Here is a 12920-nt window from a genome sequence, read left to right as displayed (position 1 = left end):
GGGATGCCATCAGGGCCTGCAGCCTTTTGGACATTGATCCTGCTCAGCACCGCTCCTACATCGGTGGGGGATAGTGCATAATGGGGTGTAGGGGGTGTAGTGCATAATGTTGAAGTTCCAGTAGTGAAGCTGAGGTGTCTATGACGTGTTCAGCAGTCTGATGGCCTGGTGGAAGAAGCTGTCTCTCAGTCTGCTGGTACGGGACCGGATGCTGCAGAACCTCCTTCCTGATGGAAGTAGTCTGAACAGTTTATGGCTGGGGTGACTGGAGTCCTTGATGATCCTCCCCGCTTTCCTCAGGCACCGCTTCCTGTAGATGTCTTGGAGGGAGGGAAGCTCACCTCCAATTATCCGTTCAGAGCACCGCACTACTCGCTGGAGAGCTTTGCAGTTGTAGGCGGTGCTGTTGCCATACCAGGTGGTGATGCATCCAGTGAGGATGCTCTCAATGGCACAGTGATAGAAGGTCCTGAGGATGCGGGGGCTCATGCCAAATCTTTTCAGTCTCCTGAGAAAGAAGAGGCGCTGCTGCTCCTTCTTCACTGTTTTGTTTGTGTGTACTGACCACGTAAGATCCTCAGCCAGATGTACACCAAGGAACCGGAAGCTGCTCACTCTCTCCACAGCAGCGCCGTTGATGGTGATGGGGGTGTGTACTTCTCTGCACCTCCGGAAGTCCACTATCAACTCCTTTGTCTTTGCAACGTTGAGGGTGAGATGGTTGTCTTGACACCAGTGGGTCAGGGCGCTGACCTCCTCCCTGTAAGCCGTCTCATCACCGTTGGTGATAAGACCCACCACTGTAGTGTCGTCCGCAAACTTCACAATGATGTTGGAGTTGTTAGTGGCTGTGCAGTCGTAGGTGTAGAGTGAGTATAGGAGAGGGCTCAGTACACACCCCTGTGGAGCACCAGTGTTCAGTGTGATGGGGGATGAGGTGATGCTGCCCAGTCTGACCACTTGGCATCTGTCAGACAGGAAGCTAAGGATCCAGCTGCAGAGGGAGCTGCTCAGTCCTAGATCCTGCAGTTTCCTGTCCAGCTTCGAGGGAACGATGGTATTGAATGCTGAGCTGTAATCTACAAACAGCATTCTCACATACGTGTCTCTCTTCTCCAGGTGTGACAGGGCAGTATGTAGTGTCAGGGCTATGGCATCATCAGTGGACCTGTTGTGGCGGTATGCGAACTGTAGAGGGTCCAGTGAGTCGGGTAGTGCAGAGTGGATGAAGTCCCTGACCAGTTTCTCGAAGCATTTGCTCACGATGGGGGTCAGGGCTACAGGTCGCCAGTCGTTCAATGAGGAGATGGTGGAGGATTTGGGTACAGGGACGATGGTGGCCATTTTGAAGCAGGCTGGGACTACAGACAGAGAGAGGGAAAGGTTGAAGATGTGTGTGAACACTCCAGCCAGCTGAGCCGCGCATGACTTGAGGACGCGGCCGGGAATCCCGTCCGGACCAGTAGCTTTGCGTGCGTTCACCTTCCTGAAGCACTTCCGCACATCCTCCTCAGACACAGTGTGCGCACTGACGTCATCCGCGGTGCGCACACTGTCCGGTCTCATGGTGTTCGCTGTGTCGAATCTAGCGTAGAATACGTTTAGATCCTCACACAGAGAGGCTGTGGTCTGCGGTGTGCTGGTTTTCCCTCTAAAGTCTGTGATCGTGTTTAGTCCCTGCCACATACTCCGAGGGTTGTCAAACTGTTGCTCCACCCTGTCCCTGTACTCACATTTGGCTGCTTCGATCGTCTTCCGGAGTTGGTAATGTGTGTGTTTGTAGTCCGATGTGTTCGCGGAGGCAAAGGCGGTGTTCCGTGCCGCCAGTGCCGTGCGAACATCTCCGTTAATCCAGGGTTTTTGATTTGGGAAGGATTTGACTGTTCTGGATGGGACGACATCTTCCACGCATTTCCTGATAAATCCACAGACTGAGTCTGTGTACTCATCAATGTCTCTAGCAGCCACGTGAAACATTTCCCAGTCCGCGTGATCAAAACAGTCCCGCAGCGCAGACTCCGATTGGTCCGTCCAACAGTGCACCGCCCTCCGGGTTGGAGCTTCCTGTTTCAGCTTCTGCCTGTAGGCGGGCAGGAGCAGGATGGAGCGGTGATCTGATTGGCCGAATGGGGCGCGGGGGAGGGCTTTGTATGCATCCCGGAAAGAGGTGTAACAGTGGTCGAGTAGCTGGTCTCCACGAGTGTTAAAATGGATGTGTTGGTGGAGTTTCGGTGAGACTTTCTTCAGGTTTCCCTTATTAAAGTCTCCTGCTGTGATAAACGCTGCCTCTGGGTGTGCGGTTTCCTCACTGTTGATCGCGCTGTACAGTTCCCTGAGTGCTCGGTCAGTGTCGGCTTGTGGGGGAATGTAAACAGCTGTAATAATCACTGCTGTAAATTCCCTCGGTAGCCAGAATGGCCGGCACTTAATCATCAGGTACTCCAGGTCTGGTGAGCAGAAGGATTTGACCGGGTGCACGTTCGCATAATCACACCAGCTGTTGTTGATCATGAAACATACACCACTGCCTCTGCTTTTCCCAGTAAGATCCTGTGACCTGTCCGCACGATGCACGGAGAACCCCGGTAGTTGTATTGCGGAGTCCGGTACCTTGTCCGATAGCCAGGTTTCTGTGAGGCAGATCACGCAGCAGTCCCGCATCTCTCGCTGGAATGAGATCCGTGCCCGAAGCTCTCACAGCTTGTTCTCCAGAGACTGCACATTAGCCAGTAATAAACTGGGTAACGGTGGTCTGTTAGTGCGCTGTCTCAGTCGAACCAGAACGCCAGATCTTCTCCCTCTGCGTCGGCGTTTGCGGCCTCCAGGGCCAGAGAACAAAGGCGTCTCAGGTGAGATGAATGGGGGTCTGCAAACGGAGCGTCCGTGTTGCAAAACTTGAACTCCGGAAAGTTATAAGAAAGACCGTCTTTTATGTCCAGTAAGGTTTGTCGGTCGTACACAAGGAGACATGTGCTACTCGCGAAAAAATGAAGGAAAAGTAAAATTACACACAGAAAAAAGCTGTTGCTTGGGGGAGCTCGCGACGAGGCTGCCATACTCGGCGCCATCTTGAAAGTCCACTAAAATCTAAATAGTGTACTTTGGTAGAATTAAAAAAAAAGTGTAATGGAGGTCTATGATGATTTTTAGTGCTACTATCATCTAGTTCTGATTCTGGTTCTGTCTTGGTTAAATCCTAAGTAGTCCTGATTTTAAACTGTTGCAGTCCAGTTTTAATTCCAGATCAGGGCCCTGTTTCAGGAAGCCGGTTTAGTGGAAAAACTGAGTAAGTATACCGTGAGTTAACGAAAACTCTGGGTTTTCGGTTTCACAAAGCGAGTTCAGCTGCAGCCTGAGTGAGTCACTATGACGACACACTCCGTGAAGCTAACCTGCCCCCTAGCAGGTTTACTTCAACTAACCCTGACTGTCTCCGCCCCTTTGTCGGAAACCTGACAGTAGGAAGTGTCGGACATGGCGTGCCACTTCCTTGAAGAGCCAGTAGATCGTGAAGCCCAAATTCTCCGCAGAGCTCTCCGCCGGGAGAGAGTGATCAGAGCGCGTTTGGACATTTTATCATTTCCTGATGATTTTCTGTGCGAACGTTACCGTTTCTCAGCACAATCTATAATTTATTTGGATAACATCCTCAGGCCATATATTACGCATGTGACACATCGCGGACATGCTCTCAGTTCATTGCATATTATTTGTATTGCACTTCGGTTTCTTGCAAACGGGAGCTTTCTGTATAATATTGGTGACGCTGAGCACGTTTCCAAGGCTACCGTCTGTCGGGCAGTCAGGAATGTTACAGTTGCACTGAAACGTCTCCTGTACTCGTTTGTGGTGTTCCCCGGTCACAGACCCACAAGATTCATCAAAGAGGGATGCCACAAAATTGCAGGTATCAGGATGACCAAAACTTAATTTATGATGTGGTGATACTTGGACTACTACTTAAATTGTACATTTATTTTCAGGGTTCCCAGGCGTGATTGGCTGTATAGATGGTACTCACATTCCAATTATTGCTCCTTCAGTAAATGAAGGAGACTATGTGAACAGGAAGTCGTTCCACAGCATTAATGTACAGGTACATAGTTCCCTGTAGCATGTCAAACTAACAAATTATTTCATTATAGTAATGGATGCTAATTTGTGTTCTCTGCACTGTGAAGATCATATGTGATGCTGCCAACATTATCACAAATGTGGAAGCCAAGTGGCCAGGCTCTGTCCATGACTCACAAATATTCCGTGAATGTACACTGAGCACAAAATTTGGACATGGTGAGTTGAAAATACTTTAAAATATATAAAGACCAATTGCTCCAGGGACATTTGAACTGAAGTGTATCCTTCTGTCTTAGGAGAGTTCACTGGCTACTTGCTTGGTGATAGGGGGTATCCATGTTTACCCTATTTGCTTACCCCTTACTCTGACCCTGAACCGGGCCCACAGCAGCGATATAATCTGGCTCATTGCAGGACAAGAGCCAGAGTTGAAATGACTATCGGAATGCTTAAGGCCCGGTTCCAGTGCCTGCAAAGGCTCAGGGTCACCCCAGAAAGGGCATGTGACATTATTGTGGCATGTGTGATTCTTCACAACATTGCCACAATTAGAGGAGAACACTGTCCTTCTGAACCAAACAGCAGTGATCCAAACCATGAACATCCTGACCCTCCCACGGACATACAAGATGGAAGCGCAGTCAGAGACACCATATGTCACAATCATTTCTTTTGACCCATCACCTCAACCAGAGGCGGAGCCAGACATTTGAAACACCCGGGGCTTAGCCCAATAGGATAGTATGCATGTGGGATTTTTTTTTCCCTGGGGGGGGGTAGAAATGACTGAAAGATTAATTGGCTCTGTTTTGAGTTTTGTTCAAAAAAGAATGACTTCATATAGGGAAAAATATATATCACATGTGCAGAACACCTTAAACTAGTTTTTTAATTAAGCAGCAAGGCAGAACAAAATCAGGGCTGTATCAAGACACGAGGACTAAACCCCAATTCAACCAGACCAAGAACTGATCCAGAATTAAAACAGGACTACTTGGGACTTAACCAAGACAGAACCAGAATCAGAACTAGATGATAGTAGCACTAAAAATCATCATAGACCTGCACTACATTTATTTTTTAATTTTACCAAAGTACAATATTTAGATTGAGAAAAGTTTATATAATTATTTAGCCTTGTTGTGCAAACAAGCCTGCATAACTTAATAAATATAGAATTTGAAAAATAACAAACCTAAAAAGAAACACTAGGTATGAGATACATGAGTACCTATGATACGGTGATACTTTTGGTAAACAACCATTTGACTAACATGTGTGTCTCACCTGCTCTTGTTCATCTCTGTTCTGTCCTCATTCTCCATCTCCCTCTCTGTTCCTCTCTCTCTCTTTGTGCTGACAATCATCAAATATACAGATATTTACAAACTCTTCAGATAAAAACACAAACACTTTTTAATTGTAACATCAAATCAGACCAAATGTTTATTTTTTTTAGATTGATAAATATAAAAAACATATTTGTTAACTTTAAGAGTAAAGAGAGAAATCGTCTGTATTTCTTAATTGCAAATGGCACCAAATTGTATTCAAAATTGAGCCACACTTATGGAGCTCCATAGTTCTTTTCCTGGTGTTTTGGTTGACATCTCTTGATTTTCCCATGTCACAGAAACAGGCTCTGTGTTTTGCCTTATATGCATCCACAGCTGTGCCACCTGTTTACTCACATGGACTCTACTAACCTATCAGAAGCTTCTTCAGCTCAGAATGGAATCGTCTGGAGTTTTCTTATTAATTAACAATAAACTTAGTGTATATGTACTCCTAAATTTGATGAAAGTGATAAAAAACAGAAAGCTCTGTCTCTCTTTATTGTGACATTTAACTAATTCAAAAGATATTTCAATATTTATCTAAAACAAAAGTTTACTCTAAATTGATGTTGTGCAGTAAAAATGTTTTATGTTTTCTCCCTAAAGTGTAAATATCTGGTTACAAATGTGAATATCCTGCTGTGTACTGAAATTCCTCTTGTTTTGCATACAAATATACTGAACAACATACAAAGCATAATATATAAAATAACATTTACCTGAGTTTTTCTTTGAAAGAACCCTCTAATGTCCATTCTTATATTTCAGTACATAACTGAAACCGATTTAGTCGGGGAGGGTAAGAACTGAAAATATGAAATAAACACACATAAGCTAAGAATCTCTAAAAAAAATAGCATTTGTTCGGCTTTTCATTTCGCCATTTGTTGATTCACTTGAAGAGCAAGTAACGTAATATTGGTCAAGTGATCAGTTTGATATCAATCTTTCGTGATGCACCGTCATATTTACATTATTTGTACGGTACGAATGATTTGCTTTGGTACCTGGTCAAACTTAAGCTCTCCTTAGTATGGCTGGCTCCGTCTCTCCAACAGCGCACTGACGGGCAGCAGCTGCCCCGCCCCCTCGCTCAGTCGCTTAGTGCCTGAGCTTGGATCATACCAATATCAGGGGGGGATTCACGCACAGTCGTAAATTCCCACAGTGTGCACTATGTGCTTCGAATATTGTGTGTACTTTTTGTTTTATACAGTTGTCAGCCAGGCATCTAACTATGAAAAAATTGCACTCCAAAATACCCCGGGCTTCTGACAAAACAACCCGGGCTTAAGCCCAGTAAGCCACCCCCACGCTCCGCCCCTGACCTCAACATGTTGAAAGAAGAATAAACAGATTTTTTGTTCAACTGGCTTTATTGGTCACCTGTGTTTCCTGTACACAAAGTATTAAAAGATGTAAACCTCATAAAGTGTCTCTGTTGCTTCCTCCTCTGTAACAGCTGTCAATGTTTCTTCATTATTTTCCTGTAGTAAAGAAATAAACAACATTGCTGTTCTACTGTAAACTCATATAATCTGTGGAGTATTACTCACAACTGCATGTTGGTCTGGCTCAACAGGAGGCTGCACCAGATGCAGTACACCATCACCATCAACTGATAGAATATGAGGTTTATACAGGTCACTTATAACTTACAAGGGACCAAATGGCAATTAACAAACATACCAAGCACCTTACACTTCATTGTCATTATGCTCTCAAAGACAACCAAGACTGAGGGAAGGCAAAATCAGTAGGAAAATAACTTCACTACAAAATAATCCATTATGGTAAAGAGTTTATCAAATGAATGAGTAGCACTGCAAAGGTGACTGTGAAGAAAGGATGTATGCACATCATGTATTATTTTGGATTTACCCCCTATGTAGGCACTTGTGTCTTGCGGGCTTATTGCCTCAGAGGATGTCCCCGCAGAGATGCCTTCGGCCACAGGGCGCCCACTGTTTTGGCTGAGGGCCAACTGCTCAGCCTCTGTGAGTGGTGGTGGTGGTGGAGGACCCCCACCTGTTTTTCGGGCCTCCGCTTTTTTTCTGTTGGCTATAACGGGCCACATTTGAGCATACAGAGTAAGCAAATATGTACTTGTAATGTGCTCAGATAATTTCAATAAGTGCTTACAGACAGAAAATTAATGTAGCCTCTAACTGCAATTGATTTACATCGGACAAACAGATCAAGCACTATGGCTCATAATACAATTACACCTTACCTGTTTGGACTATATTTTTATATTTCATTTTTACTTGCTGCCAGGCACGTTTGGGGCCTGTTGGGTTGCACCTGCGCTCACATCACGTCACAAAATAAAATGTATAAAATAACAAATAAAATAACATATGATAAAATAACTTGTTAAATGGGTGGAAATCCCTAGATCAATGTTTAAATTAACACTCACGCATTGACTCTGTCGGCTATGTTTTGCCATGCATGCTCACTTTCTTTTGCAGCTGTCGCTGTGTTACTTTTTTCCGCGGAATTTGCATGTTATCGGCATATACTGCCATCAGAATTTCGGCCTCAAGCGCTGTGAAATACATTGACCGCGCCTTCTTTCCCTCCGTCTCCATGGTGACTCACTTAATCTGTGCTCCACTGATCAGGGCTTTATGTATCCTCGTCCGCGCGCTTCACTTGGGGTTAAAGCAACTCCGCGTTGATTGAACTACTTGTTATCAGCCTTTCTGGAACCGAATATTCCGAGTTGGACAGTTCGGGGTTACTCAACCCTGAGTATCGTTTTTCACTCTGAGTTTTCTAAACCGGCTTCCTGAAACAGGGCCCAGTTCTGGGTCTGGTTGAAATGGGGTTTAGTCCTCGTGTCTTGATACAGCCCCGAGCAGCACCAATTAGTGGCTGAACGACAGAGTTGTCTATGAAGACTATGAGTGTCTTCATAGTTTTATTTTTGATATTCACCAATTTTTATATACTGCAAAAAAAACCCGAAAATAAGTATTATAATGCAAATTTGCAAAAAAAAAAATAGCATATGCATCAAAATAAACTATTTCCAGCAGTGCAATATGTATCCTAAGCATCCCAGAAACGACACAGAAAGTCATAAAGTCAAACATAACTTTTAAAAACACCAGTATAGGCTTACAAGGCCCTGATGGTAAAGAACTAAATTTCTGTGAAAATGACGTCACTTCCGGTTTTGGGCAGGTCATGGCGCATATGTGATAGTTCGCGCTGATGGACGTGGGAAGTGTTACGAAAAGCTGATCGGATCGGCAAAGCCTGTTTCTGGAATATTATGTTTTTGTTGCTGCAAGTGCTTTTTATGCAATTTTTGCAAAGCTTTATGTGGAAGGAAACTGTGACTGAGGACAAGCTGATGGCATAAGATGTAAGTACAACTCCTCCCATTTCATATGCTAAAAAAATTATTGCGCTAGCTTTCATGGTTCCAGTGCTACCGGGATTTAAAAATAGTTATGCAAAACGGAGCGTGCCCGCTCCGACCGGCTTTAAAGGGTTAAAGGAAACTGTTGATCGTTTTAAGCCTTCAGGGTCTCCAAATGATGCTGTCCCTCCTCGACTCTTATAAGAGGTGTTACCTACAGTTGGACCTTTGGTTCTCCAGCTGGTAAACCATAGTTTGATGTCAGGTGTAGTCCCTAAAGATTGTAAACATGCTGTAGTCAAACTCCTGATTAAAAACCTGTTCTTGATCCTACGAATCTTGCAAATTACAGGCCTATCTTCTAACTACCTTTTCTTTCCAAAATTCTTGAAAAGAGAGTTCACAAATGTTTTACAGGTTTTCCAATCTATTTTTAAACCCTTTCATAGCAATGAATCAGCCCTTTTAAAAGTTTTTACTGACATATTGCAGTAATGACACCTGGTTACGCCAATCGGAGGTCACTAAAATCAATATAGAATCGGTGTGTAACTTTGCCAAAACAATGTTGGACTCTGTAGTTTTCTCTGGTCCCCTCCGCAGTCAGACCAGGAATGACATGTTTAGCTGCATGTTCTCCTTAAATTGCTGGCTGTCTGAGTGGTGTCCCAGAAACGATGTGGTCTTCATAGATAATTGGCAAACCTTCTGGAGGAAACCTGGTCTTATTAGGAGAGACGGCATCCGTCCCACTTTGGATGGAGCAGCTCTCATTTCTAGAAATATAGACAAATTTATTAAATCCCCCAAAATATGACTATCCAGAGTTGGGACCAGGAAGCAGAGTTGCAGTCTTACACACCTCTCTGCAGCTTCTCTGTTCCTGCTACCCCCCCCCCCCCCAAAAAAAACCCCGTCTCCATAGAGACTGTGTCAGCTCCCAAAAAGACAAAAAACAAACTAAAACCAGCAACAAACAACTTAAACATAAACAATCACAAAGAAAGAACAATACAGTATCCACATCTGAACCAAAGAGTAAAACAGTGAAATGTGGATTATTAAATATTAGGTCTCTCTCCTCCAAGTCTCTGTTAGTAGATGACTGTGGCGGAGGTGTGGTCCCGGGCGCGGCTGCAGGGGAGGAGTGGTGCAGTGGGCTCAACGTGGCGGTGCTGGAGATGCCGGTGAGAACAGCTGACGGCGATTTGGACTGATAATGGTTTCCTTCCCTTTTTATAGTGAGACGGAGAGGAGCGGAGGGAGAGGGAAATCAGCTGGGACCGAGAGCTGTCAGACTGTGTTCAGTCATAACCTCGGAAAACTGTAAATAAATGTGGAACCTGGTGATAAAGATCTGTGTGTGTGAGTACCTGTGTATAGTGCATTTCACAATGACTTAATAATTGATCAACAAATTGATTTACTCTGCCTCACAGAAACCTGGTTGCAGCAGGATGATTATGCTAGTTTAAATGAATCAACATCCCCGAGTCATTCCCCGAGTCACCAGAAATCTCGAAGCACAGGCCGAGGGGGCGGTGTGGCAGCAATTTTTCACACCAGCCTATTAATTAATGAAAGACCCAGACACACTTTTAATTCATTTGAAAGCTTGATGCTTAACCTTGTCCACCCCAGCTGTAAAACTCAGAAACCAGTCTTACTTGTTATCATCTATCGTCCACCTGGGCCTTACACAGAGTTTCTGTCTGATTTCTCAGGCTTTTTATCTGATTTAGTTCTGAGCTCAGATAAAATAATTATTGTGGGTGATTTTAACATCCATGTAGATGCTAAAAATGACAGCCTCAACATGGCATTTAATCTGTTATTAGACTCAATTTGCTTCTCTCAAAATGTAAAAGAACCCACCCACCAACATATGGCATAGAAACTGAACATTTAACAGTGTTTCCTGAAAACCCTCTCCTGTCTGATCATTTCCTGATAACATTTACAATAATTGATTACACAGCAGTGGAGAGTAGATTTTATCACAGTAGATGTCTTTCTGAAAGTTTAAGAATATAATCCACCCACTGTTATCATCTTCAATGCCCTGTACCAACATAGAGCAGAGTAGCTATCTGAATACTACTCCAACAGAGGTCGATTATCTTGTTAATAATTTTACCTCCTCACTACGTACGACTCTGGATACTGTAGCTCCGGTGAAAACTAAGGTCTCTAATCAGAAGTACCTGACTCCGTGGTATAATTCTCAAACACGTAGCATGAAGCAGATGACTTGTAAGCTGGAGAAGAAATGGCGTGTCACAAATTTAGAGGATCATCATTTAGCCTGGAGAAATAGTTTGTTGCTTTATAAGAAAGCCCTCCACAAAGCCAGAACATCTTACTATTCATCACTGATTGAAGAAAATAAGAACAACCCCAGGTTTCTCTTCAGCACTGTAGCCAGGCTGACAAAAAGTCAGAGCTCTGTTGAGCCAACCATCCCTTTAACGCTAACTAGTAATGACTTCATGAACTTCTTCACAAATAAAATTTTTATCATTAGAGAAAAAATTACCAATAATCATCCCACAGATGTAATATTATCTACAGCTACTCTTAATACCATTGATGTTAAGTTTGACTGTTTTTCTCCAATTGATCTTTCTGAGTCAACTTCAATAATTACTTCCTCCAAACCATCAATGTGTCTTTTAGACCCCATTCCTACAAAACTGCTCAAAGAAGTCCTGCCATTAATTAATTCTTCGATCTTAAATATGATCAACCTATCTCTAATAATCAGCTATGTACCACAGGCCTTCAAGCTGGCTGTAGTTAAACCTTTACTTAACCCTTTAAGACCTACCATAGAACCAAGTCCGCCAGAGCTTATATTATATTTTTACATGCTGTAGTGCCATTTTTGGGAGCATTTCAAGTTGCTATACATCAATACAACAATTATAGCCCAGATTTTAATAATATGTATTCATTAAGTGCATAGTAATTACATAAATTGCAAAAAAGTGCAATAAACTACAAAAAAAAATTGAAAATCGTTTTTGCTTTTTTAACATATATTTCTAGTTAGAGAAATTTAAGAGGCTTATCCCTCAAAGCTGTAAATACAAAAAAGTTGCACAAAATAGTTTCCCACCACAGGAAATTTATTTTGAGTGTCTTCATAGTTTTATTTTTGAAATACACCAATTTTTATACACTGCAAAAAAAAAAAAACGAAAATAAATATTATACTGCAAATTTGCAAAAAAGCAGCATATGCATCAAAATAAACTATTTCCAGCAGTGCAATATGAATCCTAAGCATCCCAGAAACAACACAGAAAGTCATGAAGTCAAACATAACTTTTAAAAAGAGCAGTATAGGCCCTGAGGCCCTGATGGTAAAAAAAACATTTCCGCAAAATGACGTCACTTCCGGTTTCGGGCAGGAAATGGCAGACATGCAAAAGTTCGCACTGACGTCTGTTCCAACATAGGAAGTGTTATGAACAGCTGATCGGATCGGCAAAGCGTGTTTCTGGAATATTATGTTTTTGTTGCTGCAATTGCTTTTTATGCAGTTTTTGCAAAGCTTTATGTGGAAGGAAACTGTGACCTAGGACAAGCTGATGGCATAAGATGTAAGTACAACTCCTCCGGTTTCATATGCAAAAAATATTATTGCGTTAACTTACGTGGTTGCAGAGCTACCGGGATTTAAAAATAGTTACGTAAAACAGAGCGGGTCTGCTCCGACCGGCTCTAAAGGGTTAAAAAGCATCTCTAGACCCAGCAATCTTAGCTAATTATAGGCCAATCTCCAACCTTCCTTTCATATCAAAAATCCTTGAAAGAGTAGTTGTCAAACAGCTAACAGATCATCTGCAGAGGAATGGCTTATTTGAAGAGTTTCAGTCAGGTTTCAGAGCTCAGCACAGCACAGAAACAGCTTTAGTGAAGGTTACAAATGATCTTCTTATGGCCTCTGACAGTGGACTCATCCCTGTGCTTGTCCTGCTAGACCTCAGTGCAGCGTTCGATAATGTTGACCATAATATCCTATCAGAGCGATTAGAACATGCTGTAGGTATTACAGGTACTGTGCTGCAGTGGTTTGTATCATATCTATCTAATAGACTCCAATTTGTACATGTAAATGGAGAGTCCTC

At 43.1% G+C, this 12920-nt stretch overlaps 1 long non-coding RNA gene across 1 annotated transcript; it reads right to left on the bottom strand.

The window, feature by feature from the left end:
* Window positions 1–4950: 4950 nt before the first annotated feature.
* Window positions 4951–6734, bottom strand: LOC308404734. Its single transcript, XR_013973185.1, has 3 exons — window positions 6422–6734; window positions 6134–6220; window positions 4951–5433 (listed from the first exon to the last, which is right to left on the bottom strand). It is a non-coding gene; the product is annotated as an uncharacterized lncRNA (long non-coding RNA).
* Between the last annotated feature and the right edge of the window lie 6186 nt (window positions 6735–12920).

Source organism: Rhamphochromis sp. 'chilingali' (assembly GCF_963969265.1).
Source record: "Rhamphochromis sp. 'chilingali' genome assembly, chromosome: 1".
In the NCBI taxonomy this organism is placed as follows: domain Eukaryota; kingdom Metazoa; phylum Chordata; class Actinopteri; order Cichliformes; family Cichlidae; genus Rhamphochromis; species Rhamphochromis sp. 'chilingali'.
This window is presented reverse-complemented; position numbering and strand designations above follow the sequence as displayed.